The 9455-nt window shown below is 41.9% G+C and overlaps 1 protein-coding gene across 4 annotated transcripts in view; it reads right to left on the bottom strand.

Moving 5' to 3' along the window:
- Positions 1–7714, bottom strand: part of KCNG1 (potassium voltage-gated channel modifier subfamily G member 1) — a 30526-nt gene extending 22812 nt beyond the window's left edge. Inside the window, exon 1 of one of the 4 annotated variants that reach the window (XM_012539700.2) lies at positions 7448–7714. The gene's annotated coding sequence lies outside the window, so the exon portion shown is untranslated. Of the gene's footprint in view, positions 1–6810; positions 7184–7370 lie in introns of those variants that run through there. The other 3 variants (XM_003757684.3, XM_031951634.1, XM_031951636.1) reach the window with 3 other exon arrangements.
- Positions 7715–9455: the final 1741 nt, after the last annotated feature.

Here is a 9455-nt window from a genome sequence, read left to right on the forward strand (position 1 = left end):
AGATTATATTATCTATTTTTCTGGACAACTGCAATAGTTAGCTGTTCCCTATATCCCCAGTCTTTTTCCTCTTTACCCTGTCCTCCACATAGTTGCTAAATTTATATTTTTAAAGCAAAGGTTTGACCACATCAGTCCTCCTCCATCCCCCAATCTCCCTTCAATAAATTCAGTGACTCCTTATTTTCTTCATAATCTGGCTTTAACATAGCATTCCATATGAATTTACAATACTCCTCCCCCTGCCCAAAACAGTTTCTATTCCAGCAAACTGTTCTATTTGCTACTTCCTATATAAAACCATTCCAGTTCCCACTTTTGCATCTTTCTTTATACAGGATGTTTCCCATACTTGCACTACTCTCCTACTTACCTCAGCTTTCTTGGAATACCTAGTTTCCTCCAAAGCTCAGGCTTTCTGAGAACTTCCCTTGCTCTCTTCAAAGGCCCTCACATATATGAGGGCTTTCTTTCTTTTTCTAGTCAAGGGGGCAAAAAGCTTTATTACAACACTTAGTAAGAGGGCAAAGTTCCTAAAGAACTTGTGATTAATGGGAAAGATAGCAGGCAAAGTTCCTCCGAATTCACACAAAGCCCTTTTTAGTCCCTTTCGTTATTCTTGTCTTTTTCTACCTTCCCTCATTACGACTTTGGATATAGTTTGTATTTGCTTATTTCTGTACACAGAATAGAATATAAGCTCCTTTAGGGAAGGGATTTTTCCGAGTATGTGTTTGTTTCTGTCCGTAGTACAATGCTTTGCACACGGAAGTCTTAATATATGCCTGTCAGATTGTATTGGGTTATCTTTCCATTGCTACTTCAAGGTTTTATGGTACAAAATTTAATTGACAGCCTATCAGATTTCATCTGCGAAGGCATGGAGTAAATATTGATAGCAATGAAAGGATCCTGACATTAAGTGTTACCTAGGCTCCTGACCAAAAGTATGGTAGCTGGAAAGCAGCATGATTCAGTATAAAGAACACTGGCCCTGAATCAGGGAAGCTGAATTCAAATATCTCTAATGTTTATTAATTATGATGTCTTAAACAAGTCACTTAACCTGTTAAGCCTTAGTTTAAGAAAAATTAAAAGGCCCCTAAGGGTTCATCCAAGTCTGTGATTCTGATTTTATGACTTCTCATTGTCTTTATGTTTCTGAAGTAATGAATAGGCAGTTTGACTATTCTCGACTTTCTTTACAGACTCTAATGCATCAATCTATAAAAGTCAAGATATTAATCTTCCAAAATACGGTTCAGGCTAAATGGATGGAGTTACTGACTTTCAAAGAACACGTGGGAAAAGAATTCAGTTTTGGTTCAGATAAAGAGAAGCAAGGTTTTCTGTGCTACTGCCTCAGCTCAGTGCTAGCAAATTCACCCAGCCTACCCATTCTGATTATAATAGGTTCTTCCTCAAAGACAAAGATAAGCTATGTTAGTATTCCTCTCTAATTTAGTTCCAGTAGACTCCAGAGCAGCTGGATAGTGCAGTGGATAGAGTACTGAGCTTAAAATGAGGAGCATTCATCTTCATGAGTTCAAATCCAGTCTCAGATACTGGGCAAGTCACAATTTGCCTCAATTTGCTTATCTGTAAATGAGCTGAAGAAGGAAATGGAAAAGCACTCCAGTAACTTTGCCAGGAAATCCCCAAGTGGGGTTGTGAAGAATTGAACATGACTGAAACCACTGGACAACAAAGGGAATGGCAAGGGAACCTTGGACCTCATGAAAGAAGCTGGAGTCAGGTTTGTATAATTTCTCTCTTCCCTTCACATTTGATGATATAGTCCTCTTTCTACATCTAGACTGAGAAACAATCCTTGTCAAAACCCCAAATGGGGTTCTACCTTTCTTACCAAAGAGCCCTCCTTTTTCTTGTTTTTCATACTACCACTCTCCAACTGCTTAAAAATTAAAATGACAAGTCTGTGAAGATGAGAGAAAGAAGAATATATATATATATATATATGTGGATGGATATATTATAAGATATATATCATACATTTATATAGCATTTTGAGTCTTATGAGACGGTCTTAACTTGGATATCAACACAGAAAGATAATCAGTATGCCTACTATTACTATCATTTGATTTGACAGATGAGGAAAACAAGGCACAGAGAAACTAAATGATTGCTAAGGATCACATAGGTAAATGGAAAGTAACTACTTGGTGATATGTGTCTGTATACAATTGAAGTATTTTTTAGAAAAAAAAAAGATCAATTAATCTTTTTTTAAGTTGCCTTCTCCCCCCCCCCCCCCCCCCCCCCCGCCACTGCCCCTTATATCTATACAATATGTTATAGGTTTTGAGTTGGGAGTTATTCTCTTGTGACTGACTCTTTGTGACCCCATTTGGGGTTTTCTTGGCAGAGATATTGTAGTGGTCTGCCATTTCCTTCTCTAGATGATGAAATTGTGACAAATAAAGTTAAATGACTTATCTAGGATCACACTTCTCGTGAACATTTGAGGCTGGATTTGAATTTAGGAAATTAAGTCTGCCTGACTTCAGGCCTGGTGACGTATGTGCTGTACCACTTTGCAAAGCTGAGTTGAGAAAACTCCTTGCACTGGTATTGTCTGGCTGCATGACCCTGGTATGTGATCTCTCTTATATTTAATTTTTTCATCTGTCAGAGGGACATAATAATTCTTATACTATTTGGTTAAGGGTTGTTTATAAGGTTTTTTTTTTGGTAGAGAAAGCACTCTATAAACTATAAAACTCCACCAACATGTGAACTAAAAATCCTAGTTAGCTACTATATATAGCATAGAGGAGGCAGTGTGAGGTAGTAGAAAAAAATATTGAATTTGGAGTGAAAAGGTCAGAATTTGGGTGCTTGCTTTGATCTTTGCTAGTTTTATGGCTTTAGGCAAGTAAATTTCCTATTCTGGGCCTTATGTAAAGTGAGGGGGCTAAACTAGCTGTCTCTGAGGTCCCTCAGATTCCAAATCCTGTGATCCTATGGCTATGATACCGAGTCCTCAAAGTTCTCTCTTGGCAGAACTCCCAGCAGTTCCTAACAAGCTGGAGAGTACAGCAGATAAGAGCATCAAGCCTGGAATCAGGAAGATTCATCTTCCTGAGTTAAAATCTAGCCTGACACTTAACAGCTGTGTGACCCTGTGCAAGTCATTTAATCCTGTTTGCCTCAGTTTCCTCATCTGTCAAATGAGCTAGAGAAGAAATGGGAAATCACTCCAGTATCTTTGCCAAGAAAACCTCCAAATAGGATCACAAAGAGTAGGACACAACTGAACAACACTACCAAATTAGAAAGGTTCAGAGTAGAAGGCCAGCCATAGCTCTAGTCTACAGATAAGTCTTAACAAGAACAGAGTGATTCCGTACCAGCAGGGTGGCCTGGAGCATGCTGTTTTCAAGCCACAGGAAGGCATGAAGATTGTCTCCAGAGGTGCGGTCAAAGGAGGGGGTTCCAATAGCAGTGAAATTACAAATGCTTAAAGTATATTCATAGAGATATGTATAGTAGCTTTAGCTTTATGTACCTTCTAAAATGGGACTTTTCTGAAATGCATTTCCCTCCTTGGAGAAAACCATCCACACTAGGTGATGAAGCATTAAGATGAATTCACAATTTCTACACCTATATTTGTGAGCCTCAGGAAATGCAGGATGACAAGAACTCACAATGAAAAAGCACTTTAAAGTTTACAAAGTGATTTCCTCACAAGAACCCTGGGAGGTTGGTAGAGTATTAATAGCTTCATTTTACAAATGAGAAAATTGAGGCTCAAAGACATCAAGACTTGCCCCAGATCAGACTTTCATATATAGTTCACGTACACTATGTAACAAGGGAAGAGCTTAACTTGTCTTTGGGGGATCAGAGGGCTAACCCTTCCTCCCTATCTAACCCTATTTCAACGATTCTTTGCATTTCTTCTCTGGTGCTTTATGTATACCTGTTGCTTTTCCTAGCCTTTTGATGCATACCTTCTGTTTGGAGCCATCTGCATAAGTCAGGGAATTGTAGATGGTAACCAGATATCACCATCAGAACTGCCTATGACCTCTAGGATTGATCACTAGGCTAGGGGTCAGGAAGATCTGAGTTCAAATCCAGCCTCAGACACTTAGATGTATGATCCCAGGCAAATTGTGTAACTCTCATCTGTAAAATAATTCTGAGGATGAAAAGGGATAATATTTATAAAGTACTTTGAAAATATCATATAAATGCTAGCTATTATTATTAGCTCCCTGAATTCTGAAGTTCCATTTTCTAATACTTATCTGTAATGCCTGGAATGTTCCTCTCTCATCTTTATTTTTTGCATTTCTTTTCTTCCTTCAAGTCTTCATTCAGATATCACCTTTGATTCCCTTCTCTCACATCAATTTATTAAGTAATAAATATTCTTCTATCCTGTTGTTAGAGGGTAAGCTCCTTGAGGACAAGATCTATTTTAGTCTAGGTCTCTTAGTACTTAGCACAGTGCCTGGTACAAAGTTAAGCACTTGATAAATGCTTGTTGGTTGCTTCATTGAGACAAATCACTTTGTATTTATTTCTCTGAATATCAGTTTTAACCCCAGCAGAACATAAATTACTTTCATTTTTTTAATCCTCATTGTCCAGCACAAAGACTCAAACATAGCAGTTAAATTGTTTGTTGATGAATTGATAGCATGTGTTTTTAAATCTTAAATGCTTCCTCCCAAACTATTTCAGATTTATTCAAGTTCAATCATACTTAAAGACAGATGGATACTAAAGATAGATAAATGTGTGCTACCTTGATTTTAATAATCTTTTATGATAAATCTTTTCCCAATATTTCCGATTTTCCTCATATAACAATAAGGAGATGTATACCACAACAAGATTTATTCTTTTCCTACATTTCTTTTAAGATCACCTTCCTCTCTCCCACTTCCTCTCTGTAGTGTAGTCAACTCTATAGAATTAACTCGGGGAAACATCAATTTTTTTGAACCTGGGTTTAGGAAGAAACCCCAAATTCACACCATATTTGGTCACCATGAAAGCCATCCTACTGAGATTTTTTCATACAACATTGAAAGGAGATTCAAAGACTATCAGATTCCAAGAGAGATCCTGATAAATAGCAAGTCTAATTTTCCTATTTTACAGACTAGGAGACATCTCCAGAAGAAAGTATGTCCAACGTTAAGTAGAGTCAGTGACAGATCCAATACTATAACCCTAGGTCTTCTGAACTTTCACTTCAATGTTTTTTCTGTTATACTATGCATGAATATTAAATTTATATCATGAAAGGCTTTTTCAGACTTTGTCTTCTCCACCAAGGCCTTCTATAAGCGCTTTAATTCAGCAAGCACATAGTAAGCACCTATGTGTTATATAAGGTTCTCGAGATAGTAAAGACACAAAAATGAAAACAGCTTCTTCCTACGAGAAGCCTACATTTTCCTAGTGGCACATACACAAATAAGTTAATCGCATATGATTGGTATTTACAAAATGCAAAGAATTTTTTGGGGTGGTGAGTGGGTCTAAAATAGGATGGTCTAAAACAGATTTTATAATCCATTCATTTAGGAGAGGATAAAATCTTTAATTCATAAACATTTGTCCCAATTTGCAGACTTAGCGACAGCCTAACAGTTGCTTATCCCTTCTTAACAACTATCTTGAGGCTGCCCTCAAACCTTTACTTACATAGTACCATTTTCTGGAGCAGTGCGAGATATCTCTGGCAACAGTTATGATAGGGGTGACTTCCTATTTTTTCCATTCTTTACCTCTCTTGCAATATCTCTGCTAACAAAGACAGCTTTTCCCTTATTCTAAAAACCGGATTCTCCAAGGGGGCAGATCCACCCTGAAAGGGGGCCCTAACCTGGACAAATCACTTTGCGTCTCTGGAGCCCAGTTTCCTAATCTGAAAAATAAGCAAGTTAAACTAGGTGATGCCTAAGATCCATTTGAGTCTTAGTAATACCTTTTGCTCCAGCTCTGACATTTTATGCTTCAAGGTTCCTTTCAGCACCAACATCGTAGGGCTTTAAGTTTCCCAGAGTAGCCTCTAGCAAACCAAATCAGCTCCATTGCGCTCAGTTCCCTCACCTCTCCCCCAATGAGAAGGAAATCCATCTTCGGTGGGAAATAAACATCCAGGAGGAAGGGCTCTCTCAGGATTGGGGGGGGGGGGAGCAAGTATGCCTTCTTTTTCTGGATATCTCGATGGAAAGACCCCATTTTACCCAGCAAGTAGACAGACAAGAACGTTGGGTAAAAACAGAACAACCACGGTAAATCCAAACCACCCGAAAGGATGGTCGGAACCCCAACCTCTGCACCAGGTAGGCAGCGAAGAGAATAAAAACTGCTAATCGTAAAAATACAATGGAAAACAACCTTGAAGGGGAAGGATTCATCAATAAATGTGCACAAAGATGAATGAATACCTCTGGACAGGCTAATAATTAGTTTTACCATCCGAGACAGAGAAGACAAGAGTGGGAGCAGGTGGACACCCGCTCAAAGTTCAAACCACACGTTTCTTTCTCTCTCTGGCCACACTTGAACCTGTGAACACGGCAGCCTCTGTAGCTTCCAATTTCAGACGCCGAGGTGAAGGGGGGATGTTACCAAACCTGTAGTTTCCCCACCACCGCCCCAACCCCCGGTGCCAAGTTTGAAATGGTCTCGATCCCGGGCAATCAGATACTGTGTGATTAAGGTCCAGAAGGCCAGACGTGAGGGCTCGGGGCACCCGGGTCAGACCCCTGGATCACCCTCCTTGTACCTCCCCTAGTCTTGGGAAGAGCCTCTTACCCCCGGGAAAACTTTACCGGCTCATTCTTGGCACAAAAGAAGAAGGTAAATTGAAAGGCTCCCAGTTTCCTCCCTGTGAGAGGCTCCAGCCAAGGCGGGCGTGGTCTCCTGGAGGCAGCGGGTGCCCCTGCCCTGCCCCGCTCGGATCCGCTCTGCTCGGGGCTCGGCTCCGCACTGCTTTGGGAGGGAGTCGCAGCTTCAGGCGTGGAAGCAGGCTGGAGGGGGTGAGGGGAGGATGAAAGGGAGGGGGGAAAAGAGGCTGGGGACTGAACGCCAGGAGAGGAGGGAGGAAGGGAGTGTTTGAGGGGGCAGTGTCAGGGACCAGAGCTTGTTCCGCTCCCAGGGACCTGAAGCTCGGACTGCCGGGCGGCTTCAGCCTTCCCAGCACGTGCTCACACCTGCGTGGGCTCCTGGCAAGCGCCCCAGGGCTCCTTCACCACCCCCTTCTTCCGCTCCCCCCACCCCCATCCCCAGCGGTGCGGGATGCGCGTAGGCAATCAGACCCACCCGTTCCCTAGCTCCCGGCTCTTGGCTCCTAACTCCCAGGGTGGGACACTGACCCCAGTCCCCGAAGCATTCCAAGACAGCCGGACCGCTTCCCACGTCAATGGCTGGAGCGAGGCTCGCGTCGCTTTACCGTGGGTCCCTGTCCCGGGCAGGTCTCCTCCCCTGGAAACTGTTGCTTTGCTCACTGCCGCTGGCTCAGGCGCTGCTGTTGCTGCTCAGTGTCAAGTTGTTAGGGGTGAGAAGCGGAGCCAGGGAGTGCTGGGATTTGGTAGGAGGCTGAGGATCAGCGCTTCTCCGGCTTCTCCGGCTTCTCTCGGTCGACCCCGCAGAGAGCGAGCTGGAGCTGGGCGCTGGGGAGGTGAGAAATCACGGGGCCACCTGAAGGGTGTGTGTTGCCCCTCCTCCCCTCCCCATCTCTTTCTCCTCCCTCTCTTTTCTCCTCCCTCCTCTCTTTCTTCCTCTCTTCTGCCACTTTCTCACCTTTGCCTCTTCTTTCTCCTCCTTCCCATCTTTTTTCTCTCTTTCTTCTCTGTTCAGCCTCCCTTCTCTTGCCGCCTCTTCTATCGTCTTTCTCTTTTCTCCATCCTCTTCTTCCCGGATCCTTTGCTATATCCTATCTCCTGCTTAGAGACTGCACTCAGTCTCCATCTTTTCCCATATTCTTTCCCGCTGTCCTTCTTTCCCTCTTCCTTCTCTTCTCTCCCTCCTCTTTCCTTCTGCTCTTTCCCTCCCTTCTCTCTTCCTCCGCTTCTCCTCCTCTCTTCTTTCTTTCCTTTTCTTACTCTTCTTCCCTAGCCTGTCTTCTTTCCTCTCCTTCAACCCTTCCATCCTCCCCAGACTTTCTTTTCCACTCTTTTCCTTCCTCTGTCTTCTCTTTCTTTTGACACATCCTCTCTCTCGTTCCTTTTTTCCCCCATCTCCCATCCTTCCCCTGCCTTCTCCTTTCTGCCTTCTTTCCCTTCCTCCCTTTTACCTTTCCTCCCATTTTTCCTTGTCGGTTTCCAATCCTCTTCCTTCCCTTCCCTCCGTTATTCCCCTCCGCTTCCTCTCTATTTTCCTCATCCTTCTCTTCCTTCTCTTTTCCCTCCCTTATGGATTCCCTCCCCCTTCTTTTAGTTCCTCTGCTCTGCTTTCCTCATTCTCTCTTCTTCCTTACTTTACTTCTATCCCTTCTGTCATTATCTTCTCCTCTCTCTTCCTTTTCTGCCATCTCCTCTCCTTTTTTAAAATCTCCACTTTTTCCTTTTCCTACTCATCGCTATCCTACCTTCCTTTCATTTTTCTGCTTTCTTCTCTATTTCTCTTTTCTCTCTTCCTCCTTTCCCTTCACTCCTTTTCCTCTCCTCTTTCTCTTTCCCTCTATTCTTTCTTTTCTTTTCTCTTTTCTCTCTTTCTTCCTGTCTTATTCTTTTCCTCATTTCCTCCCCTCTCCTTCCATCTCTTCTCATTCCTCTTTCCCCTTTCTTCCTCTTTTCCTCCTCCTCCCTCCTTCTATTATTTCCTGCTTCCCCTCCTTCTTCCTTTCTCCTTTCTCTTTTATTCCTTCAAGTCTTCCCCTTACTCAGAAAGCAAAAACAGAAAAAGATCCAGAAAATTTATTTTTAAAAAATCATGTTTGGTATAATTTTTTTTCATCTATTGGAAAATTGGAAAGGAAGCTTTTCAGTAGCTAGCAGAAAGTTTCTTTTTGTGTCTACACAAAATAAAGTCATCAATTATCTATTCAATTTTGGGCAAGTCATCTTAACTCTTTGGGATTCAGGTTTCTTCATCTTAGTCCAGGGCTGGACTAAATAATCTTTATCCATTCTAGCCCTGATATTCTTTGTTCATAGGCACATAGATTTTGACTTGTGATAAACCTTAGAGATTATCTTGTCCAACCACCTTTTATAGATGAAGAAATTAACACTCAAGGAAGTTAAATGAATTTTTTTTTCCCTAAAATGAAGCTATTGGATTATCTAAAAAAATTTCTAGGAACTTTATGAAAATAGGGATGCAATGGACTTACAATGTCTAGGAAGTTAGATTATTACTCTAGAACAGCCTTAGCCGCAAATGGAATATAGAATAATGAAATGAACACTAAGCCCACATGGTATCAAATGTGTGGTTACTGTTTGTGACTTTGAGTG

The sequence above is a fragment of the Sarcophilus harrisii genome, chromosome 2 (genome assembly GCF_902635505.1).
Source record: "Sarcophilus harrisii chromosome 2, mSarHar1.11, whole genome shotgun sequence".
Taxonomy (NCBI): Eukaryota; Metazoa; Chordata; class Mammalia; order Dasyuromorphia; family Dasyuridae; genus Sarcophilus; species Sarcophilus harrisii.